At 37.8% G+C, this 26,028-nt stretch overlaps 1 non-coding gene across 1 annotated transcript; it reads left to right on the top strand.

Annotated features, from left to right (window-relative positions):
• The first annotated feature begins 19,299 nt into the window (after positions 1-19,299).
• Positions 19,300-19,406, top strand: LOC141625880 (small nucleolar RNA R71). The gene has a single exon (XR_012535626.1). It is a non-coding gene; the product is annotated as a small nucleolar RNA R71 (small nucleolar RNA).
• Positions 19,407-26,028: the final 6,622 nt, after the last annotated feature.

Raw genomic sequence — 26,028 nt, 5'->3', positions numbered from 1 at the left:
ATCTCAAAAACTTGAGTAGCTAATTTCCTTATATTAGGATTAGGGAATCCATGGTAGTGATGAGACGATGTAGTGAATAGACTAGGTAATTTACTTGTGAGAATCTGTGACCATAGCAATATAACTGTAACATATTTAGTTGAGTGCACGCTTCTAAATAACATTAATTCGGTTAACTTTGTTCCAGGATCAGAAGATTGGAATAAACAGACCTGCTATGAATAGTAGACTACCCTAATGAGGACGAAAGTTAAGTTAGTGGAAATCTAGGGTGGATAGCGGACCGGAAGGACCTTTCCATTGCCCTTCTCACAGTAGATTGTCTAAGCTATTTATGACTGAGTCGATGAACTGCCATGGTGAACCGAAATCCTGACATACCTCTTTTATCTGATCACGTACTTATCTTTATTTTTCCCACTTTATTGCTCTTGCTTTATTTCTCTTGCCTTCAATCTTTAGTAGTTAGAAAACAAAATTAAAACCCCCCAATTGTGACTTAGATAGACGGACTTACAGATAGATACCTTGCCTCCCTGTGGAGATCGAACCTACTTATCACTAGCTTCTGTTAGTTATATTTAGGTATCGGAGCTCGAGCCGAGGGCGTACCCTATCGTGAGGCACTAGGTGGTGTGACGTAGGAAGAGCCAGCGCTCTTCTTACGACGTTTGTTGGCGGGGCGCGATTGCCATGATGTTGGACAGCGTAAGTGCTTTCGATCCTTATTTGATTACTTTTCCTTTTTTCTGTCTTTTATTTAGAAGTGATCATAGGAATGACCCCTTTCCCGTTCAGGGCCGATCATAGGAATGAGCCCTTGCTTTCTTATTATAGTGGGTGCCTAGATCTTGGGAGAGCTACCCTGGGGCTCCGGCTTTCGTAGCTAATGTCTTCGTCCCCGGAGCTCGAGTCGGTTGCTGCTGATGACGCCCATAGGGCCTGTGTGGTACTTGAGCGAGCGTTTGACTTGGCAGTGCTATCGTGACACCTTTACGGTCTCCATAGATCCTCCACGAACGATGTTTAGGGAGCCTTCTGCGGCTGAGAGAGAGGCTGACTTGGCTGACGTGGGTGGTGACGCCCTCTTTCTTCCTGACGAGGAGTACTCCGAGTTCGTTCGTAAGAGGTTGGCATACTGGCCGATCGTGGTAAGCATTTTTACCTTTTATTTGTTTTTTAATTGATAAATGACGAACGATCGTCAAATAAAGAATTATTTGAATTTTGTAGGAGGTCGAGGTGGCGGGCATCGAGCCCCCAGCTTACCCAGAGACATTCGAGTACACTGACGCAGCGGGATTGACGACGATCTTGGAGATCCGTGACTTTAGCGAGGAGGTGACAGATGCTGGCTTGGAGGAGTGGCAGCACATAGTGAAGAGGGTAAGCCCCCAGCTTTGACTATCTCTATTATTTTTATTGTATAGGAATGCATTTGCTCTTTTTAAACTTTCTTTGCATTTGAATGCAGGTGGCACCGTCCAGGTACGTAGAGTGGTGGAGGATGGCCAACCGGTTGCGAGCTACGGCCATCGAGGCACTCTTAGGTAGCTCGGGACGACAGGTATGAACCTCCTTTTCCTTTATTTATTTTACTTTTTGACATTTCGAAATTTGTTGCAACGAAATGTTATTTCATTTTATTGAAATGAGGCATTTCTCCATTTTTGGTAGAGAGAGCGTGACCTGGAGCACGAGCTGGCGCAGTCCCGGGATGAGACGGCTCGTTTCTTGAGAGAGCTTGAGGTCAGGGACGCCGAGATTGTCGCTCTTGAGATGACCGTAGCCGAGCTGAGGGGTCACCAGGATTAGCTGTCGTTTTTCGTTGTTTTGTATATCTGCACATTTTTGAACTTTTTGGACTTTGGTTTGGGCGAGAGCCCCTAGTTTGATGTTGATCGGTCCGTTTCGTGTTCACAATTAAAGGTGTGGTCGTTGGGTCACGTCCGAATAAAAACACAATTTATAACTTCACAAACAACTCTACAATTAGTAAAGAGGCAAGTAAAGGTCGGATCCCAAGGGACGGGTATTGAAATGAGATTTCTATTGAAACTAGTGGTGTCTTAGGGGTGTCACAAATTGGGTTGATGTAGAAGGTCACTAACTAAAATAGCAATGAAAATAAACTAGCAAGATGAATTAAAAGGAATGTAAACAATTGATTAAAAAGCACTAGGGTGTCATGGGATCATAGGGGAATCATGGGAATTGATCATACAAACATGTTCTCAAATTATAAGCAAGCAATTATTGTTGTGATGGATTGAGTTGGGTTATATCTTACAATCCTAGGAAAGTTTGGGTCCCGGAGCCGAATCGATTAGATTGTACAACACCTACAAGTCGACTTAATCTTCCCTACTCAACAACATGCATGGTCTAATGAGACTCGAGTTGGGTTATGTCTTACAAGTCTCATTGAAAAGATAGAAGATGATAGTAAATGGGAGGATTCATAGGCTTAGCATTTCATCAAATATAACATGTGCATGAGTTGAGATCAAAACAAGCAAGCAAATAAAACATGAAAGCATATTAATTTAAGCATGAATCATTCCCCATGTTGGTTTCCCCTAATCACCCATTAACCCTAGCTAAGAGACTACTCACTCATTATCATGTTGATCATGCTAGCAAGGTTGTCAATCATACCAACAATATGAAACATGATGAATAAATGAAAGTAATTAACAATAATTAAAAAGCGATTAAGAGAATTATACCTACTAATGATTCCAATAATAAAGCAAAGATAAAAGAAGTACTTGATGCTTGATTGAGAGGTTGTCAATCTCCCAACAATAACCCAAATAATCTTCAATTACCCAAAATAAAGGATGAACAAAAGAGAGATTAAGGAAATAAAACTTGTATTAGAACTTGATTAATTGTTGATTACAAAACTAAAGAGAGATTTTATTGATATTAACTACTCTAATTATTGATAAGAAGAACATGCTCCTCTAATTAGACTAATGGGGTATTTATAGTGGAAATTAGGGAGGATGCATTAGGGTTAACTAAGGGCTAAACTAGTAATTACACTTTTTAGATTGAGCAGGGAGGAGCCGGTATTTTCCGAAGGAAGGGCTTCTTTCTTTTTAACTTGGAGAAGAGGAAATCGTGCTGTAGAGGAATCCGGGCGTATTGGGGTCGGGACGGGCGGATTCTGGTGGTGGAAGACGAGCGGATTCGAGGGAATCCGGGCGGATTCTGGCGCTGCAATCCGAGCGTCTTTGGAGGAAACCGCTCGGATTGTGCTGTGAGGAGACGGGCGGATTGGAGACAATCCGCTCGGATTGTAGCTCAGCACAAATTCTTCTTCTTTTTTTCCCTTTTCTTCATGAAATTCCTTGGGGATTTTCTTGGGGACTCAAGGATCCTTTCTCAACATTGCTCATCTACTATCATATGTACAAAGGCCTTCTAATCTTGTCTCTCTTTGATGCTTGGTCATTGAATTCGATCAATTTAGTCTTGTTTTGCCATGAAAATGCAAGATTCTTACTCCTTTCCTACCAAGGGATCAAAATCTCAAAGAATATGCAAAACAAAGAACTAAAGATAATAAATGACCCAAATATGCACTAAAAATCATGGGAACAAGGCTAATTCGGGGGCTAAATATGCGCTAATTATGGTCACATCAAATATCCCCAAACCGAACCTTTGCTCGTCCCGAGTAAAGAGGTGACAAAGACTAGGACCATTATTTAAACTAACCTAATAACATAGCCGATATGAGACAATTAGCGGGTCTCACTCCGCCCCTTCAACTCACAACAAGACAACCATGAGGTAGTATGCTTTCTTGCAAGGCAAGGTGGGTCTTGCCAAAATGGCGACACATCCAAACATTAAGCACACAAAATCACATAATGGATGCATCTACAAAAGAATAGCCACTTCCTCATCAAGCGGAGGAGGCACTAAAGAGGAACTAATTTAAGAGCATGTAATCCTTCACAAATACTAGTTCAACAAATTACTAAGGCTAAGAGGATGGCACTAAATCACCTCCAAATGGTGTTAAACTAGACTACTTTCGTCCTCAATTTCCAAATGCTTTGGTCAAGAGCGATCGGATGGTGGTGGAATGATGATCCCTATGATGCTAGTAGCGTATGACATGACAAGTCTCGAATTCTCTACAAAAGTAAAGGTCATGGATCGTCCCAAGCTCGACCAAGTGGCTTGACAAAAGGCTTTTTGGGAATGAAATGCTCAAATCTTTACTCACAACGGGTGGATATGACTAGCATTCAAAATTGTCCTCATTTCACTTTCACATTTCAAAAATTTAAGATGGGGTTTGTCCCTTCCGGGCTAGTGTCCTTTGCTTTCGCCAATCGCTTATTAGGCAACCGGTTAACCTCTAGACAATAGCTTTTCGGGGTGATAGTCACTCTGTCTCTGGGCGGCCGAATTCACAACCGTGTGGGGGCCCAATTCAATGGATCCCGCACCAAAGCACATCGAAGTGGTACGCCTCCATCAAAACAATTAAATTTCTCAACATTTCAACATTTCATAACATTTGAGGTTTCCTTGGCATTAAATTACTTCCACATGACAAAATTTTCGAAATGAGCACTTTCAAGCTTATTGATAGAAAAGTATTTTTGGGTTGCCTTACCACAAGGTCAATCAAGGTCACCTAGACAAGTTAACCAAGTCCACATCGCATCACGGGGTTGGATAGGTGACTCACATGCAAACTCTTGACTAGGCCTTGGGTCATGGGTCAAAAGACTCTAGTATGACACTATCTAGGGTGCTTTACAACCATTCTAGTAGGCAAAGTCTTAAGTTGAACAAGTATTTGTAATGGCTTAGTTGCTCTTGTCAAAGTTCCTAATTAGGCATTTTTCAAAACATTTCTAACATGCAACTACATGCCATGATGCAACTAATATAAACATCCTAATGCAAGTGATTCTATCAACTAATATGACATATAAACTAAATGCAAGTCCTAAGTTCACATTGTTATACCGCATCAATCAAAATAAAGCCACATAGTCATTAACATAAAGAGGAAAAAGGAGATTGGAAAGATCATACCATGCGGTCTTCATTATCCTCATGTCTCGGATGTGGCGTAGTCAATCAATGTGAACAAGGATAGAACAAACACAATATATACAAAACAATATATACACAAGACTACAAAGGGAAATAAACATGTTTTTGGGTTTTTCAATTTTCAAATTTTTATGATTTTCGAAATTTTCAATTTTTTTGGATTTTTGCTTGAGAGTTAAATGTTAGAATTCCCATCCCCACACTAATATGGGCATTGTCCTCAATGGCCAAAATGATGGAAATTATGCAAAGATGATGCATGATTTCTATGCTAAATGCAATCTACACTAAGCTATACTACATGATGCATGGTTTTTGTTATGACGGAGAGGATAATTTAAATTACCTCCCGTTGTGTATGCATTAACTTCCCCAAACCGAGTGAGACACTATTGCTAATGTCCAAGGATGGGTGTAGTGTTGGAATATGTGTCCTCCGATAATAATGCGATCACGACTGTTGATCATGATGATCACATGTTTAAATCTCATTATAAAGAATACAATTGGGAAGTAATATTGTTACTGTCAACTGGTCAACATATATCGGTAATGATTGGCTGACTAGAGTTTGACATTACGTAAGTCGTGCGACGGTGGTGATCGATTGACCCCTAGGTCATACCTATAGGGCAACACTCTTAATTGATTATTTAATTAATCGTATAATGTTACGAGTTAATTAAATTACTTGAAAAATTGACGGACGATTTTGGAAGTAAAATTTACGTATCATATTGAAATGTGATTAAATAAGATACGGTCTGAGTAATTGAATTATATCATTACTCGGATGAAATTATTGTTTAAAGAAACAATTGAAATTGAATGAATTATTATAAATACAATCTGTTGTGATTTATAAATGGTAAAATATTTTGGTACAAGTAATTATGAAATTACTGAGTCGATTTTTGTATATGACGTATTTTTATTAATACGTTGATTTTTAATATGTTAAAAATACATAACAAATTTATGTTACATGTGACATGTTACATATTGAGAAATTGACAAAAATAATATGGACTCCATATTATGATTGTACCGAAATTAATGGGGTATTAGGTTAATATTGTGTTGATTAATTTATTAAGTAAACACAATGATTACCTAATTGTCTAGCCATGCAACCCTATTAACATTGTTAAGAGCAACATTTGCATGCATTGGCTCCCCAAAAGCCCCCTTCCACCCGGTTTTGAGAAGGCAAAACCATCATGGTTTTTCATATATTTTTACCTAATAATATACAAAATGTGTTGTATCACAATTCATTTCTAATTACTCATCCAAAATACAATTCTAGAGAGAATAATAATCCTCCTCTTCTTCTCTCTACAAAACCGAAAATAATTAAGTGTTTATATTATTTTTGGGTCATTTTTCTACTACATTAATATTATACTAGTTCATGTAATATTAATTAAATTAAGGGTAAGCTTTGGGTATTAATCCTAAGGAGAGATCCTACACTTGGATCTTGTTCTTCCATCTTAGGAAAGCTCAAGAACAAAAAAAAAGGAGATTTCTTTTGTGCCCAATAAAACCGAAATCACCAATGTAAGAACATGATTTCTCCTCTATTTTATCATATTGTTTGCATGCATAAAATCCGCATTTAATTTTATGACAAATTAATTTAAACATATATGAGTATGTTAGTATGTATAAAGATCTACATTTACTTCAATTGGTATCAGAGCCACGGTTGTTTGCATGCAAATCGGTTAAAAGTTTTTCCGAGTTATAAGAATAACAAATAAAACTTGTAAAATTTGTGTTATTATGAGATATCACGAAATTAATCCATGCATGTTAATATTTCTGGTCCTAAAATGTTTTAGGATATTTTGGTTAATTTTACGGATTTATATTGTTCATATTTTACTATAATGGCATTTAAATATGATTTTATGAGTAAAAATGTCATTTTTGGTCTAAAATTAGCTATACTTCGAATTTTCAGTTGATTTTTGGATATGTTGTCACATATATTATTTTGAGATAACCTGTAAATTTTCATAATTTTTGGACTTGTTATGCTCGAAAAATGGATTTTTCATTATTAAATTCGGATTTAGGTGAAAAATAGGTTAATATGAGTTAAATTTCGAATCTGGTCATAGAAAATTAATATGTTGTCACATGCAATTTTACAAGATGTGTGTAAAATAATTGGCTATAAAGAAGTCTTTTTGCATGATTTATGGATTTTTGAAGAAAAATAGCATAAATAGTGACATTATTAGTGTAAAATTAATAAAACATAATCTATGACTTAGGAAAAACGTCTAATGTTGCATTTTATTATATTTTTCAGATCTAAAATTGAAAAGTTAATGAAAATAATTTTTCCATGTTTTTATGATTATTTTAGTTAAAACCGATAAACCGCAACATTGTTTTTCCGGGAAAAATTTCGAAATTTTTAACCTAAGATTTTGAACATTATGAGTGTCATGGTATTTTTCCAGAATGTTCATAAGTTTAAATTTCAAATTTTGAATTTATTTGAAATTTTGTGATTTATTTGAAGTTTATAGCCTATTTTTGTAATTTTTGGTCCATTTATGAACAATTTTATAAAATATGGGTTAATTATGGTCAAATTATTAGTGAAGACTAAATTTTGAGTCCTAAGAGGTTAGGGTAATTAACTTATGCATAAATATGAGTTTATGTATTTTTGTGATTATAAAATGTTGAAATCACGCAAATCCGTAAAAACCGAGTAATATACGATATTGGCTAATTAAAGGCGATTTAGCATAAAATTGAGCATGTTCATACATATTATAATGCTGCATTTTTCCTTTATGATTGTCATAATTTTAATTTATGTAATTTTGAATTATGTAATTTTACTTAGTATGGCCTTAGATTTTAATTGGTATTTCCCGAAATGTATGGGAATATCGATTCGGTTGTAATTTTTATTGTGATCTCGTATCACCGTTTTGTAATTTAATAGATTTATTTATTTTAGTTACAAATGTATAATAGGAAATTATGTAATTTATTATGTAATTTTATTCATTCCGGAGTTCCCAAAGACGGATTTCTTCAAGAATGGCGATACATAAAGACGGTGTTACCTCGAGATGCGTGCCACAACCGAAGTTCAAGGGACCAATGGACTTGGTTTCCGAATATGTAATAGTTAAATAGTTTTTCTATTTTAGGAAAGGCCATACTAGGATTTATTTATTTTTATGCTTGCATTATATTTTATGTCACATGCATCGCTAAATCGCCATAACTAAACATGCATTATCATTTTATCGAGTTTATCGACCGTGTCAATTAAAATTATCGTAGTTCACCGCTTTAGTTCACTTAAAACGTGATAGATAATAAATTGACATGACCTCTCGCTAAAACAATCAATTGAGACATAGCCTTACCAAATAGTAGAAACCATGAAAACCTATTTCGCGAGGGAGTGCACTCGGCCCTACCGGGGTACAAACCTTGTTACGTAGGGGAAGTGGGTGATGAATGTTAATCCACCGAATTCGTATTGGTAAGGGATGAATCGGCCCTACCGTGCCCAAGTTGATATGGATTTGGATCATGGACACATTTATTCGAAATTTGGATTGAACTCAACAAAAGTTTTTGATAAGGGATGTATCGGCCCTACCGTGCCCTTGTCGAATGTGTTTTGGGCTAAAGATAATTGTTAATGTAATATTATCAACCAAGAGTTCTAAAAGTAGAATCGATTAAACGTTAATCCACCGAGTTATATTGATAAAGGATGAATCGGCCCTACCGTGCCTAAGTCGATATGAATTTGGGTCTTGGAATCATTTATCTAGTTGGGTAGAGGTCACTAGAAAAATGCATAAAACTTGTTTAAATCATACATTTTTACGAGTATTATTAAAACGACATTTGTTTTACTCCTTATATTTTGTTTTGTAGACCACTTCTTTTTCATAACAAATGGCAACACCAACACCAACTCCTAATGCTACACCTCTCGCTAGTTCGTCATGGCTCCGATCCTTTATGGATCGATGTAAACTTGAAAAGAATGGGTCAAATTTCTCCGATTGGGATGCCCAACTCAAATTAGCCGCCGAAGGTGACGACAAGCTTCGTTACCTTACCGAGGCCTCTCCACCCGAACCCTCCACTAGGTCCACCGCGGCCACTAGGGAAGCATATGAGGCTTACCAAAAGGAGTCCGCCGCAATGAAAAATGTCTTAATATTTGCGATGGAGGCGGACCTCCAAAGGAGAGCCTTAAAAATGGGCAATGCTAATGAGATTTACTCCAAACTTGTGACCATGTTTTCACAAACTCCACGGATCGTCCAATATGAGGCGGCCGCAGCATTCTTTGATCTCGACTTCAAAGAGGGCCAAAAGGTTAGCCCTCATGTGCTCAAACTATTGGAGCTTGTCGAGACCTTGAAAATTCAAAAGGTTGAAATCCCCAAAGAACTCATCATAGATAGGATTCTACACTCCTTGTCCAAAGTCAAGGCATATGTGCAATTCCGGGTGAATTTCAACATGCAAGACAAGGATGTGTCTCTTGAGGAGTTGCACAAGTTACTTGTGCAAGCCGAGAGGGACATGGGTTTAAATGTGAACCCTCCCAAGGATGTGCTTAACATAAGCACTAAAAGTAAGGGAAAGTTCAAGAAGAATGGGAGAAAGGGCAAGAAGCTAGCTCCCACTTTCACCAAAGCTAAGTCTTGTGAAGCTAGCACCTCAAAAGTCAAGAAGGGTCCTCTTGATAAATGCCATTATTGTAATGGCATGGGTCATTGGAAAAGAAATTGTTCCAAATACCTTGGTGATATCAAAGCTCGAAAGATCACTCCAGTAGGTAAATGACTAACCTTCTTTTATGTTTCTAATACAACTATGGTATTATGATGCAAAGTTGTGATAATGTATCTCCCTTTTTATTGTAAATAGGGCCTCCACCAAGCAAAGACAAGGGAAAGGAAAAGCAAGCATGAGAAACCATCAAGAAGCTAGGGATAGCTTTTATGGAGCTTTGCTTTTCATTGTCTTACTTTAATTTATGTTTTGAATCTTTAGAACTTTAAGTTTCCGTTTTCGACATGGAAAAGTATTTTGGATAATGGTTTGTATTTTGGATGATGGTGACTTGGTTTGCAACCCAAGTCACCCGTTTTATCATTTATCCTTTATGTTCTAAAAATTTCATCTTTAAATGCTTGCTCTTAGGAACATAAGATTATTCACTTAAAGTGATCTAATAGACAAATATAATGACGGGTTTCATTATAAGTCCACATGCTTAAGGCTTGTGTATGATCATTTATAAAGAGATTTTGAGTCTATGAACTCTCTTAAAGGAATGTCAATCACCAAGTACACATATGAAATCAATAACCATTAGTCTATCTATGAGATAGTTCTCCTTATACTTCAACATCATTAATTTGTGTCTCATGTGCTATCTTTGAATCTATAGTGCATTTATTCTAAAGATAGAGTGGGAGAAAAATGAGTACACAACACACAAGACGAAATAAAATTGTGTACTTGTATAAATGAAGATCTACGCAAGAGAGAATGATTTGAATGAAGGTATATCTATTTCCATAGTATGCCGAATAGATGAGATCTATGGTCTCAAGTTAGTTCTATATGACTAAAGAGACCAAGTGAAGTAATCATAAGAGTATATTCTCAAGATAATTACACGAGGAGACCAAAAGAAAGTTTTGAAAGAAAAATGACTAATGTAAAGTCTTAACAAGTTTTTGACTAAGTTTATGAAACATTTGACCAATAGTTTCAACCTTGAGATTTACTTAAGAGCCTAAATGAATCATAGTATGTTACTAGTTATGATCGAGTTGCAAACATTGATATACCGATATCTTCAATGGCCAAAGTTTTAACCATGCAAATGTCGTTGCTTAACCTCACTATGAAATGGTTAAACCTCCTTCCAAAAGGGTATTTGCGAAGGACATATTCTAGATATTGTTTATATTTGAATAATGACATTACTACACATCATTATGACATGAGTGTGTTGGAGATTTAAAAATCTCTTTCTGTAAGGTTTAAGATGAGACCACTTCAAAATAGGTATTTTGAAAGGATATGATGGTAACATATATGGTTTTATCCTAATAACTTGGCAATGCAATTATATTTCAATTCTTGAATAAATTTCGATTGAGAAGTCAATTTCGAAATGTGTAGAATTGAGTGGGAGTTAGGAAATTCTCATGTGAAGACATGAAATTTAGTGGGAGCTATCATCCTTTGAATATTTACGACTCATCACTCATTAAAGAATAACGAGCTAATACCTTCTTTCATAAAGAAGCTTTTGAGTTTTCAATTCTGGATGAAAATGGACAATGATGAATCCAATTACATTGAGAGGTATTGGATTTGTATTAAGATATACTCATTGTATCAACATACACATAGGTTATTCATATGAATGAAAATGGGATTACCATTAGCAGTCATGGTAGTTCATTGAACCTAAGAACGGTTGGTCTCATGATTATTAGCTACTAATGTTTCCGCCATTAGAATAATCATGCACATGTCCAATTATGAATCATATGCATCAGAGCATGATGATCATTGGTAAGCCATAATAGAAACGTCATGGATTCTCGAATAGAATCCAACGAGCGATTTCAGTGTTTGACGGGATGTTCCATTGTGTGTCAAGAGGTTGCACATATTATAGAAAATCCGAGCACATATGAGGATTTATGAGAATCCCAATTCTTTCAAGCCTAGAAAGAGAAATGAGAAGTTTTGGAAAGATGCTTGGTTGAATAAGAGGTTATTCAAAAATAATCTTTCCTAGTTAAGCCAGGACTTGTGACAAGTGCCAAGCTAATAATCTTGTCAATTGTTACAAGATTCTACATAACATATACCTAGTGCATTGTGTGTGGATGGAATACTTGATCAGTACAAGTTATATCATTCATCACAAATTCGTTCGTTATGTGATAGTCGATAAGAAAGTTCTTTCAAGTTAAAGAACCGAAACCAAGGTCGGGAACCTTGATGTGTACTTGGTAAAGTTCATGCTATGAGAGAGAACATGAATGTAAAGGAAAATGCAAGTGTAAGAAGTTTGAACACATGGACACATGGGATGTTAAACTTCTATTGCAATCAATAAGTGTTTACACTAATGATATACATCACAAGGTTGTAATATGATATTGACTACCCGAGTGTGATGTCGACATTTGTCGTTTGAGTTATTATTAACTCACCTTGTACATTGTTATATCCAAACGGGTTGTAGAGACAATTGAACCCCGTTAAAGTGAACATGGATTAACATTATAATTGCCCATAGTTACTTATATGAGGTGACGTCTCGAAGTGACTAGAGTGTGATGCGATTGATGGCAAGTCAAGTGCCATAGAGTCATGTGAGATGACTAGTCGATCACATAGGCAGACTGTTAGGAACATTTTGTCGGGCCTAATGACCGCTTATAGAGTTCTGGCAAATTTATATAGCCTGGTCGTGGCAAGAGCTACTATAGTATTCAAATGAGTCGATTCTTTTGACTAAAGACTATTCGCCTAAGATGGCACGATTTTGGATTAACTTTGATTTGTGTTACTACGACCTTCGTAAATGGGGTCAAATGGGCATATTTTGGGTTATGATGGCTGTGGCTAGTCGAAGGGAATGAGTGCGATAGGAATTGTCCACCCCTAGTCAGGGTTATAACAATATCTCAGGGCCACTCGAGGAGTAATGAACTGGAAATGCGTGGCCACGCTCGGAAAGTATCTATGATAGATAAGTCCGGTCAATCAGTTATTCTCCAGATCGAGGAAACCACTCTCGATATGATCACTTGCAAGTACGACCTGAAAGACACCTTGCATTAAGTGGGAGATAGTAATAGGACAAGAGAATTGGTGACGCACACTTGTCGAGGACAAGTGGGAGATTGTTGGAATATGTGTCCTCCGACAATAATGCGATCACGACTGTTGATCCTGATGATCACATGTTTAAATCTCATTATAAAGAATACAATTGGGAAGTAATATTATTCTTGTCAACTGGTCAACATATATCGGTAATGATTGGTGACTAGAGTTTGACATTCATTGTCGTGTGCGACGGTGGTGATCAGTTGACCCCCTAGGTCATACCTATAGAGCAACACTCTTAATTGATTATTTAATTAATCGTATAATGTTACGAGTTAATTAAATTACTTGAAAAATTGACGGACGATTTTGGAAGTAAAATTTACGTATCATATTGAAATGTGATTAAATAAGATACGGTCTGAGTAATTGAATTGTATCATTACTCGGATGAAATTATTGTTTAAAGAAACAATTGAAATTGAATGAATTATTATAAATACAATCTGTTGTGATTTATAAATGGTAAAATATTTTGGTACAAGTAATTATGAAATTACTGAGTCGATTTTTGTATATGACGTATTTTTATTAATACGTTGATTTTTAATATGTTAAAAATACATAACAAATTTATGTTACATGTGACATGTTACATATTGAGAAATTGACAAAAATAATATGGACTCCATATTATGATTGTACCGAAATTAATGGGGTATTAGGTTAATATTGTGTTGATTAATTTATTAAGTAAACACAATGATTACCTAATTGTCTAGCCATGCAACCCTATTAACATTGTTAAGAGCAACATTTGCATGCATTGACTCCCCCAAAAAGCCCCCCTTCCACCCGGTTTTGAGAAGGCAAAACCATCATGGTTTTTCATATATTTTTACCTAATAATATACAAAATGTGTTGTATCACAATTCATTTCTAATTACTCATCCAAAATACAATTCTAGAGAGAATAATAATCCTCCTCTTCTTCTCTCTACAAAACCGAAAATAATTAAGTGTTTATATAATTTTTGGGTCATTTTTCTACTACATTAATATTATACTAGTTCATGTAATATTAATTAAATTAAGGGTAAGCTTTGGGTATTAATCCTAAGGAGAGATCCTACACTTGGATCTTGTTCTTCCATCTTAGGAAAGCTCAAGAACAAAAGAAAAGGAGATTTCTTTTGTGTCCAATAAAACCGAAATCACCAATGTAAGAACATGATTTCTCCTCTATTTTATCATATTGTTTGCATGCATAAAATCCGTATTTAATTTTATGACAAATTAATTTAAACATATATGAGTATGTTAGTATGTATAAAGATCTACATTTACTTCATGTAGTTCATGCACACACTATGCAATGCATGAAACTAATTTGTCATTTTGGATTTTGAAAATGGGAACAATAAAATGAGAACACCTCAATGGTACCGAGGTGTGAGTCCTCTATGGTGCTAGGACTACTCCAACAATGATCAAGAAAAATAATAAAAACAAAGAGAGAAATAGACAAACCATAAGAGGGTAGGAGCCTCCAAGGCTTGCTAATCTTCCATCATGTTATCACCATCACTTTCCTCATTAGAAGTGGTCACATTGCCACTTCCCTCTTCATTTGCCTCTTCACTTTCTTCCTCATCTTGCTCATCATCATCTTCACCATCCTTCTCTCCTTCTTCACTTGCTTCCTCATCAATGTTATCATCAACTTCTTCATTACCAACAACCTCATTGTCACCCGAAACGACCCTAGATGCAACCGGAAATAGGACTTCTCTATCCGCCCAACTAGGCAAAGGACACGATGGGTCAAGTAGTCCTTGCCTAGCTAAGTGTAGGAGGGGTGGATATTGAGCCAAGTAAGAATTTTTCCGGTCCTCAAAGGCTTGCTTGTGCATTGCTTGCATGAGAAGAGTCACATAGTCATTTCTAGCTTCAACTCCTTCCGGCTTGAACTCTTGATACTCAAAGGGGTAAGGTGGTATGACAATGGAAGAGGAGGGCATTTCAAGTTCACCCTTTTGTTGTTGAATAATATACTCGGCCTCTTTAGAAAGGGGAAGTAGATAATTGGTCCGGTGGACGCTTAGACGACAAATCTTTGAAGGCAAAGTGAACGATCTAGCTTCACTAGTGAGCCATCCATACTTGGTATCAAGAGGGTTATGAGCAACCCACTTGTATTTGTGTATCATAGTATGCAAATCAACAAGATGGCCACCCTCCTTTGCTTTATACTTGTTATCCTTATTGAAGTTAGGATCAAAGTACTTAGCTAGGATAGTGACTAGGCCGCCATTGACAATAACGGTAGTGCCCTTCTTCCCACAATCAATGTTGAGCCATCTATCTACCAAGAGCCTCAAAGAATTGTAAGGCTTGGTGTGTACTCTTCCAATGTTCAAAGCCGATTCAAGGAGAAAAAAATCAAGTTTGGTGAAATGGTTGGTATTTTTCCTTGCAATCATGGTGTTTCCCATGACCTTGTGCCATACTCTTATGCCCGGATGGTGGACTAAAAGAGCACGACTCGCATGAAAGTCCTCAAATTTCCTCCCGGAAATTGCCTCCCAAAGAGGGTCGGGGTCATACTTTCCATAATTCTTAAAATAACTCGGTTCATCACTAAGACCCAAGATTTCACTCAATTCCCTAAAGGAAATGCGTCTACTAACATTAGCTAGACGAAACTCGAGATTCTCCCTACTCTCAACTTTGGTGACTTTCAAAGAACTCAAAAATTCCAAGGTAAGGGAGGGGTATGTCAACTCTTTTGATTAAAATAATTTCTCTAACCCCATGGCTTTGAAAAAGGCTCTAGTTTGCTCAAGGACACCCAACTTTCCCAAGGTGTCTTCACAAATAAATTTGGTGGATTGAATTGATTTCCTAGCAAACTTGGCAAAAGTATCTCTATGGGTTTTGGAAATAAAAGTTACCTCCGGATAATGCAAAAGTTGATCGATTTCCGGAGTAGAAGATGTTGTTGATCCCATAGAAGGTTGTTGTTGTTGTTGCACTTCCAAGTTTGGTGTTGCTACTACCATAGCCAATGCTTTCTTTGCTTGAAGAGCCTTTTGCCTTTGTGAAAGTGCCTTTGGTGCCTTTGTTGCCTTTGTTGCTCCCTTAGTCCTTGCCATTGATGATTTAACCAAGAAAAGAATGAAAAACCTTCAATTTGTAGTGTACCCAAGTCGATTTAAAGGTGAAAGGCTTTGCCTTTATGAACTCAAAAATCGACTCAAAGGTTGAAGATTTTGTGCTTGATTTTTATTTTTGTTGAAAAAGGAGTGATTGATTTGTTGTTGAAAGGATGATTTGATTTGATTTTGGTGAATGTTGTTGAGGGATTTTGTTTTTGTGATGGAGAGGATGAGGGTTTTGATGTTTTGAAGTAGTGTTATGAATGAATGAATGAATGAATGAATGAAGGTGGGAGGGGTTTTATAAAGACCGAAATTTTCGAACTGCAGGGGCAATCCGTGCGGATTCTGGCCCAATCGGGCGGATTCTGGCACTTTCTGGTTTGATAAAACTCGCCTAAAGACGGGCGGATTCAGAAGAAGACGCTCGGATTTTCTTGATACGGGACGGGCGGATTCTCTTGAAGACGGACGGATTTGAGTCCAGAAATTTTGCTTGTTTTCCTTAGCGAGAGAAGACGGCGTCTTCTATCCAAGACGGACGGATTTGCGAGAGACGGGCGATTGCTGCTCGGGACGCCCGGATTCTCTTACAGTCAAAAATATTTCAAAATTGCATCTCATAGGGACGTGCGTCTTTAACCCGATGACGCTCGGATTGCGGGAAAAAGCGGGCGGATTCTCTTGAATCCGCTCGGATTCTACCCTTTTGTACCCGATTCGATTCCATCCGTGCACAATGCATTTCCCTTACCATTCTTCTATTCTTCTTCAAATCTTGTGTTCGTCATTGTGGGGGCACTACTAAGGCATGGATAGCCTAGGCAATTGTCATCCCCACACTAAGGTAAAGCACTACACATCAATTAAAATTGTTAGTCCCTCCCTCACTTCTCTCAAACATAACAAATATCTTGATCAAAGTAAATAAAATAAATCCAAAGATGACAAAAATGCAATACAAGAATTGAAATGCGAGTTAGGGAGTTAGAAATATTTACAAATGGTGGTTTAGGGAGGACTACACCAAACTCTCATTCTTGATGAGATGTCAAGGGGGCATGTTCAAGGTGTTGTTGATGTTGCTCAACACCTTGAAAAAGTAATCAAAAGCTTGTTCATTATTATGGTAGAGGTCTTCAATAGTCCTTTGCCCTTATTGTTGGTCTTGATCGATGGCATTACCAATGTAGGGATTAAAAATCCCTTCAAATTTGTCGTCCCAAAGACCACAAACTTCATTAAGTTGATCATTGAAAATCTCTTGATTTGATGGAGACAACTCTCCCAAATTCTTCTTTTGGCCAATGAGGCCTTCCTCTTCTTCTTTGGTTGATTTTGATGAGTTTTGCAAGCTCTCCTTGTCACAAGTCACTTGCTCTTTGAATGGAGCATCTTCAATTTTTTTCTTCCATTGGAGTTCCGATTTCTTCCTTTCATCCTTTCGGCTATAATGATCAATCATAAAACATGGTTCATGCAAATGAGGAGCTCTCATAGTCTTGTCAAGATTAAAGGTTATGCTTTCATCTCCCACTTCTAGAGTGAGCTCACCATGTTTCACATCAATCACCGCACCCGCGGTGTGTAGGAAAGGTCTTCCTAGAATGATTGGAATGTTGGAATCTTCCTCCATATCAACAATGACAAAGTCCACCGGGATGAAAAACTTCCCAATTCAATGCGGGGACATCTTCCCATATCCCTAATGGTGTCTTTGTCGATCTATCGGCCATTTGGAGTGTGATGTTGGTGCATTTAAGCTCTCCCATCCCCAACCTTTTACTCACCGAGTACGGCATGAGACTCACACTAGCCCCGAGATCACATAAGGCTTTGTTGATCGTTGTGTCGCCAATGGTACACGGTATTGAGAAGCTTCCCGGATCCTTTAACTTTGGAGGTGAACTCCCTTGAAGTATTGCACTACTCACCTTTGTGAAGGCGATAGTCTCAAGCTGCCGGATCGACTTCTTCTTTGTGAGGATATCTTTCATGTATTTCGCATAGGCCGGCACGTGATTGATTAATTCCGTGAAAGGAATCGAGACTTCCAAATTCTTCACAATTTCCATGAACTTTCCAAGTTGATCATCAAATTTGGGCTTGGCTTGACGACTTGGAAAAGGAAGTCTAATCACAATGGGCTCCTTCTCCTTGACCTTGTCTTCATTTTTCTTTGAACTTTCTTCTTTTTATGATTCTCCATCTTTGGAGCTTTGCACAATTTCTTCCTTGTTACTAGCTTCCACAACTTCATCCTCAACTTGCTTCCTTGGTGATTCATACCTTGTACCACTTCTCAAGTGAATGGCACTAACCGTTTCATGTCTAGGGGGATTACTTTGAGGTGGTAATTGCCCCTTTTGTCTTTGTGAGCTTGAAGATGCTAGTTGAGTCAATTGTGTTTCCAACATCTTGGTGTGAGCTAGGATGTTGTTGATGGTGGTTTCCTTTGCTTGGCTATCTTTTTGCATTTGAGTGAAAAATTCTTGTTGATTCTTTTGCATTTGGAGGACCGCTTTTTGGACATCAAAACCTTGGTCATTTTGGTGATTGTATGGATTTTGATTTTGGTAACCTTGGTTTTGATTGTAAAAGGGTCTTTGATTTTGGTTTCTCATGGGTGGTGGAGTGTATGTTGTTTGAGGGTTTTGAACATTTTGGCTTTTGTATGAGAGATTTGGATGAAATTTGGTGTTTTCATTGTAATAGTTGGAATAAGGGGTACCACTCTTGTATGCTTGGAAAGCATTCACTTGTTCATTTGTTCCCCTACATTCACCTTGGTCATGTCCCAAAGTTCCACAATTCTCACATATCCCACTTGGGATTGATGAGGATGCCGTCATGGCATTAACATGATGCTTTGGTGATTTTGAGACTTATTCAAGTCTAGCCATAGCTTTTTCAAACTTCAAATTGATTGTGTCAATATGAGCACTAAGTTGAGCACCCAATTGAGTAACGGAGTCCACTTCATGCTTTCCTCCTCTAGTAGCCTTGCGAGGTCTACTATATTGTGAGTTATGGACCGCCATTTCCTCAATCTTGTTCCATGTTTGATTGTCATCAACTTCGGTGAACATTCCATTTGATCCCATGTTGAGAATGTTCCTTGAATCCTCATATAGACCATTCCAAAATTGTTGTACCAAAAACCATTCGCTAAGTCCATGGTGAGGACATGAGCGACAAATTCCCTTGAACCGCTCCCAAGCTTCATACAAAGATTCTTCATCCCTTTGCTTAAAACCCGTAATTTGAGCTCTTAGCATGTTAGTCTTTTCCGGTGGGTAGAATTTTTTGTAGAAGGCTAGAGCTAACTTCTTCCAAGAATCTATTCCGAGGGTGGCCTTATCAAGGCCCTTCAACCATTGCTTCGCGGTGCCAATTAGAGAAAAAGGAAATAAGACCCATCTAATTTGGTCTTGAGTCACACCCGTTTGAGAGATTGCATCATAATAGTCGCAAAAGTTTTCCATATGAGAATGAGGGTCTTCACTAGGCATCCCCCCAAATTGGCTCCTTTCAACTAATTGGATGAAGGCGGACTTGGCAATAAAATTTCCGGTTAGATGTTGCGGTGTAGGAGTACCATTTGGTAGGTTCTCCTTGGTGGGTACGGAGTGTGACGAGAATCTAGGCATTGTAGGTTGATTTTGTGGGGTATTGTGTAATGGGTTCTCCTCTCCTTCTATTGCGAAAGGATTGACGAACTCAATAGTTGGTTGAACAACTTCACTAATACCTCTTAAATTCCTCCTAACAAGTCTCCTATTGTTGGTCAAGATTCTTTCGATTTCACGGTCAAAAGGTAACAAATCACCTTGTGACCTTCTAGACATGCAAAATATCAAACAACTCGAAAACAATTAGAACAAACCTTGAGGAATTTTACTTCCCCAAGGCGAAGAAAGACACAACTAATAACAATAAAAAGGAAATCTAAATCAAACAAACACCGTCCCCGGCAACGGCACCATTTTTGATCGGTCCGTTTCGTGTTCACAATTAAAGGTGTGGTCGTTGGGTCACGTCCGAATCAAAACACAATTTATAACTTCACAAACAACTCTACAATTAGTAAAGAGGCAAGTAAAGGTCGGATCCCAAGGGACGGGTATTGAAACGAGATTTCTATTGAAACTAGTGGTGTCTTAGGGGTGTCACAAATTGGGTTGATGTAGAAGGTCACTAAGTCAAATAGCAATGAAAATAAACTAGCAAGATGAATTAAAAGGGGTGTAAACAATTGATTAAAAAGCACTAGGGTGTCATAAGATCATAGGGGAATCATGGGAATTGATCATACAAACATGTTCTCAAATTATAAGCAAGCAATTATTGTTGTGATGGATTGAGTTGGGTTATATCTTACAATCCTAGGAAAGTTTGGGTCCCGGAGCCGAATCGATTAGATTGTACAACACCTACAAGTCGACTTAATCTTCCCTACTCAACAACATGCATGGTCTAATGAGACTCGAGTTGGGTTATGTCTTACAAGTCTCATTGAAAAGATAGAAGATGATAGTAAATGCAAGGATTCATAGGCTTAGCATTTCATCAAATATAACATGTGCATGAGTTGAGATCAAAACAAGCAAGCAAATAAAACATGAAAGCATATAAATTTAAGCATGAATCATTCCCCATGTTGGTTTCCCCTAATCACCCATTAACCCTAGCTAAGAGACTACTCACTCATTATCATGTTGATCATGCTAGCAAGGTTGTCAATCATACCAACAATATGAAACATGATGAATAAATGAAAGTAATTAACAATAATTAAAAAGGGATTAAGAGAATTATACCTACTAATGATTCCAATAATAAAGCAAAGATAAAAGAAGTACTTGATGCTTGATTGAGAGGTTGTCAGTGTCCCAACAATAACCCAAATAATCTTCAATTACCCAAAATAAAGGATGAACAAAAGAGAGATTAAGGAAATAAAACTTGTATTAGAACTTGATTAATTGTTGATTACAAAACTAAAGAGAGATTTTATTGATATTAACTACTCTAATTATTGATAAGAAGAACATGCTCCTCTAATTAGACTAATGGGGTATTTATAGTGGAAATTAGAGAGGATGCATTAGGGTTAACTAAGAGCTAAACTAGTAATTACACTTTTTAGATTGAGCAGGGAGGAGCCGGTATTTTCCGAAGGAAGGGCTTCTTTCTTTTTACCTTGGAGAATAGGAAATCGTGCTGTAGAGGAATCCGGGCGTATTGGGGTCGGGACGGGCGGATTCTGGTGGTGGAAGACGAGCGGATTCGAGGGAATCCGGGCGGATTCTGGCGGTGCAATCCGAGCGTCTTTGGAGGAAATCGCTCGGATTGTGCTGTGAGGAGACGGGCGGATTGAAGACAATCCGCTCGGATTGTAGCTCAGCACAAATTCTTCTTCTTTTCTTCCCTTTTCTTCATGAAATTGCTTGGGGATTTCCTTGGGGACTCAAGGATCCTTTCTCAACATTGCTCATCTACTATCATATGTACAAAGGCCTTCTAATCTTGTCTCTCCTTGATGCTTGGTCATTGAATTCGATCAATTTAGTCTTGTTTTGCCATGAAAATGCAAGATTCTTACTCCTTTCCTACCAAGGGATCAAAATCTCAAAGAATATGCAAAACAAAGAACTAAAGATAATAAATGACCCAAATATGCACTAAAAAGCATGGGAACAAGGCTAATTCGGGGGCTAAAAATGCGCTAATTATGGTCACATCAAATATCCCCAAACCGAACCTTTGCTCGTCCCGAGTAAAGAGGTGACAAAGACTAGGACCAATACTAACCTATCCTAATAATATAGCCGATATGAGACAATTAGCGGGTCTCACTCCACCCCTTCAACTCACAACAAGACAACCATGAGGTAGGATGCCTTCTTGCAAGGCAAGGTGGGTCTTGCCAAAATGGCGACACATCCAAACATTAAGCACACAAAATCACATAATGGATGCATCTACAAAAGGAATAGCCACTTCCTCATCAAGTGGCGGAGGCACTAAAGAGGAACAAATTTAAGAGCATGTAATCCTTCACAAATACTAGTTCAACAAATTACTAAGGCTAAGAGGATGGCACTAAATCACCTCCAAATGATGTTAAACTAGACTACTTTCGTCCTCAATTTCCAAATGCTTTCGTCAAGAGCGATCGGATGGTGGCGGAATGATGATCCCTATGATGCTAGTAGCGTATGACATGACAAGTCTCGAATTCTCTAAAAAAGTAAAGGTCATGGATCGTCCCAAGCTCGACCAAGTGGCTTGACAAAAGGCTTTTTGGGAATGAAATGCTCAAATCTTTATTCACAACGGGTGGATATGACTAGCATTCAAAATTGTCCTCATTTCACTTTCACAACGGCGCCATTTTTGATCGGTCCATTTCGTGTTCACAATTAAAGGTGTGTCGTTGGGTCACGTCCGAATCAAAACACAATTTATAACTTCACAAACAACTCTACAATTAGTAAAGAGGCAAGTAAAGGTCGGATCCCAAGGGACGGGTATTGAAATGAGATTTCTATTGAAACTAGTGGTGTCTTAGGGGTGTCACAAATTGGGTTGATGTAGAAGGTCACTAACTAAAATAGCAATGAAAATAAACTAGCAAGATGAATTAAAAGGGGTGTAAACAATTGATTAAAAAGCACTAGGGTGTCATGGGATCATAGGGGAATCATGGGAATTGATCATACAAACATGTTCCCAAATTATAAGCAAGCAATTATTGTTGTGATGGATTGAGTTGGGTTATATCTTACAATCCTAGGAAAGTTTGGGTCCCGGAGCCGAATCGATTAGATTGTACAACACCTACAAGTCGACTTAATCTTCCCTACTCAACAACATGCATGGTCTAATGAAACTCGAGTTGGGTTATGTCTTACAAGTCTCATTGAAAAGATAGAAAATGATAGTAAATGCAAGGATTCATAGGCTTAGCATTTTATCAAATATAACATGTGCATGAGTTGAGATCAAAACAAGCAAGCAAATAAAACATGAAAGCATATTAATTTAAGCATGAATCATTCCCCATGTTGGTTTCCCCTAATCACTCATTAACCCTAGCTAAGAGACTACTCACTCATTATCATGTTGATCATGCTAGCAAGGTTGTCAATCATACCAACAATATGAAACATGATGAATAATTGAAAGTAATTAACAATAATTAAAAAGGGATTAAGAGAATTATACCTACGAATGATTCCAATAATAAAGCAAAGATAAAAGAAGTACTTGATGCTTGATTGAGAGGTTGTCAATCTCCCAACAATAACCTAAATAATCTTCAATTACCCAAAATAAAGGATGAACAAAAGAGAGATTAAGGAAATAAAACTTGTATTAGATGTTGATTAATTGTTGATTACAAAACTAAAGAGAGATTTTATTGATATTAACTACTCTAATTATTGATAAGAAGAACATGCTCCTCTAATTAGACTAATGGGGTATTTATAGTGGAAATTAGGGAGGATGCACTAGGGTTAACTAAGGGCTAAACTAGTAATTACACGTTTTAGATTGAGCAGGGAGGAGCCGGTATTTTCTGAAGGAAGGGCTTCTTTGTTTTGAACTTGGAGAAGAGGAAATCGTGCTGTAGAGGAATCCGGGCGTTTTGGGGTCGGGACGGGCGGATTCTGGTGGTGGAAGACGAGCGGATTCGAGGGAATCCGGGCGGATTCTGGCGGTGCAATCCGAGCGTCTTTGGAGGAAACCGCTCGGATTGTGCTGTGAGGAGACGGGCGGATTGGAGACAATCCGCTCGGATTGTAGCTCAGCACAAATTCTTCTTCTTTTCTTCCCTTTTCTTCATGAAATTCCTTGGGGACTCAAGGATCCTTTCTCAACATTGCTCATCTACTATCATATGTACAAAGGCCTTTTAATCTTGTCTCTCCTTGATGCTTGGTCATTGAATTCGATCAATTTAGTCTTGTTTTGCCATGAAAATGCAAGATTCTTACTCCTTTCCTACCAAGGGATCAAAATCTCAAAGAATATGCAAAACAAAGAACTAAAGATAATAAATGACCCAAATATGCACTAAAAAGCATGGGAACAAGGCTAATTCGGGGGCTAAAAATGCGCTAATTATGGTCACATCAGATGTATATATTGTCTTTTGGTTGTGTATATAATGGCCTGAGTGACTCTGCTACTAGGTGTTTGTTGTTCCTGCAGGTTAGCTTAAAAAACAGGTTTGGCAGGTGACGGTTTGTGCCGTTATGTTGCCAAAATTTACTTAGAAATTACAAGTAAAACAAATAGTCATATAGGTGGCCTAAATTGGCGCAAAATGAAAAAAAAAAAAAAGTAAAAAAGTGCCCGAAAATGGGCAAAAATGACAACAAGTGCCCGAAATGACCAAAAAATGCCCGAAAATGAGCAAAAATGACAAAAAATGCCCACAAATGAGCAATAATGACCGGACGGTAGGGAGGGCTACCCCCTAAGAAAGAAAATTAAAAGAAATGTATAAGTATGAAGTGTATTGAAAAGAGTAGTGAAATGATTCCCCCAAAAAAAATTGAAAATGAGTAAGTGTGCGCGTTTTGGCAATAATGTCGATTTTGCCTCGAAAAGGGAACCCGAAAAGGATTAGGAAACATAAAACTTGGTAATTTAGTCGAAATTACCAAATTGAGTTCCTATAGGAATAGGAAACTTAGCTAAAAACAAAATAGTAAAGATCCATGGCTGTCAGCACGGAAAAGGGTCTGGGGAAAAGGCGCAGCATGAGCTGCGACTCTTCGAAGAGGCGCAACAAATGCAGCGTAATTTCCCCAAATTGTCAATCCTTGACAGAAATTAGGAAATAGCGAATAGTATAAATAGAGCCTTCGATTTAGCTTTTATTCACACAATTCCTTCTTCTTTTCTTCTGTCTATTACATGAAACTCACATATCCTTTCAAAAATTTCCAAAAAATATGGATGCCTTTGAAAACCGTTTGAGGGAGTGGACGAATGAGTTTACAAATGTTGAGAAACACGACATGGGTGCTTTCAATTTAGGATCGATCATAAGTCTCAAGTTAGTGAAAGTGGTGAAGCCCCTTTTGGATGCTTGTCTCGAGTATTGGGACCCAAATTTTCACGTGTTCGCCTTTCCGGGTGGCGAAATTTGTCCTTTTCTTGAAGAAATAACTGCTATTGGAGGATGGGATCCAGAAATTGTACCGGCTATACCCCCTAGCTCTCAAGGCTATAAAAATAAATTCAGGGATTTGCTTGGATTGACCAAGGCTGAGGTGGACCATCTTGTGACTTCAAAAGGTGTCCCTATGTTTAACTTTGTTGATCGATTTATAAATAGGGAGGGTCCTACCATTTCCTATGCTGCGAGGCGCAGGGCCTTCGGGTTTTGTCTACTTCATTGCTATGTCCTTAAAGGGCATGTTGATAAGAAGATGAGGGGTGATCCTCGTTTTCTGAGCATAATAGAGCAAATGGAGCTGCACAGGAGCCCAGCATGCCTAGTCTTAGGGGAGACCATCCTTGGTTTGGATAATAGGAAGGCAAACTATGAGCTTCCTTATCTGGGAAGTCCCGTCATTCTGTAGGTAAGAATCCAATTTGATATTCGACCGTTTTTTTATTGATTTTTTCGTTTTTTTTCGTCTTTTTTTTCGTCTTTTTTTTTTGGTCGAAATAAGGGCATTAATTCCCGTTCCCTTTTGCAGGTTTGGCTGATGGAACGGCTGCGGCTGATCGAGCCCCCAGTTAATGTGCAAGGATATCATGCTCGATCAATTGCAATGAGAACTAGGCTATACATGGTGGACTTCACTCGGGTATGCAACTATTGGGAAAATAAGTTGAAGAGTGAATGTGGCCCCTTGATCCGATGGCTTGTGCCAT

This window comes from Silene latifolia, chromosome X (genome assembly GCF_048544455.1).
Source record: "Silene latifolia isolate original U9 population chromosome X, ASM4854445v1, whole genome shotgun sequence".
In the NCBI taxonomy this organism is placed as follows: Eukaryota; Viridiplantae; Streptophyta; class Magnoliopsida; order Caryophyllales; family Caryophyllaceae; genus Silene; species Silene latifolia.
This window is presented reverse-complemented; position numbering and strand designations above follow the sequence as displayed.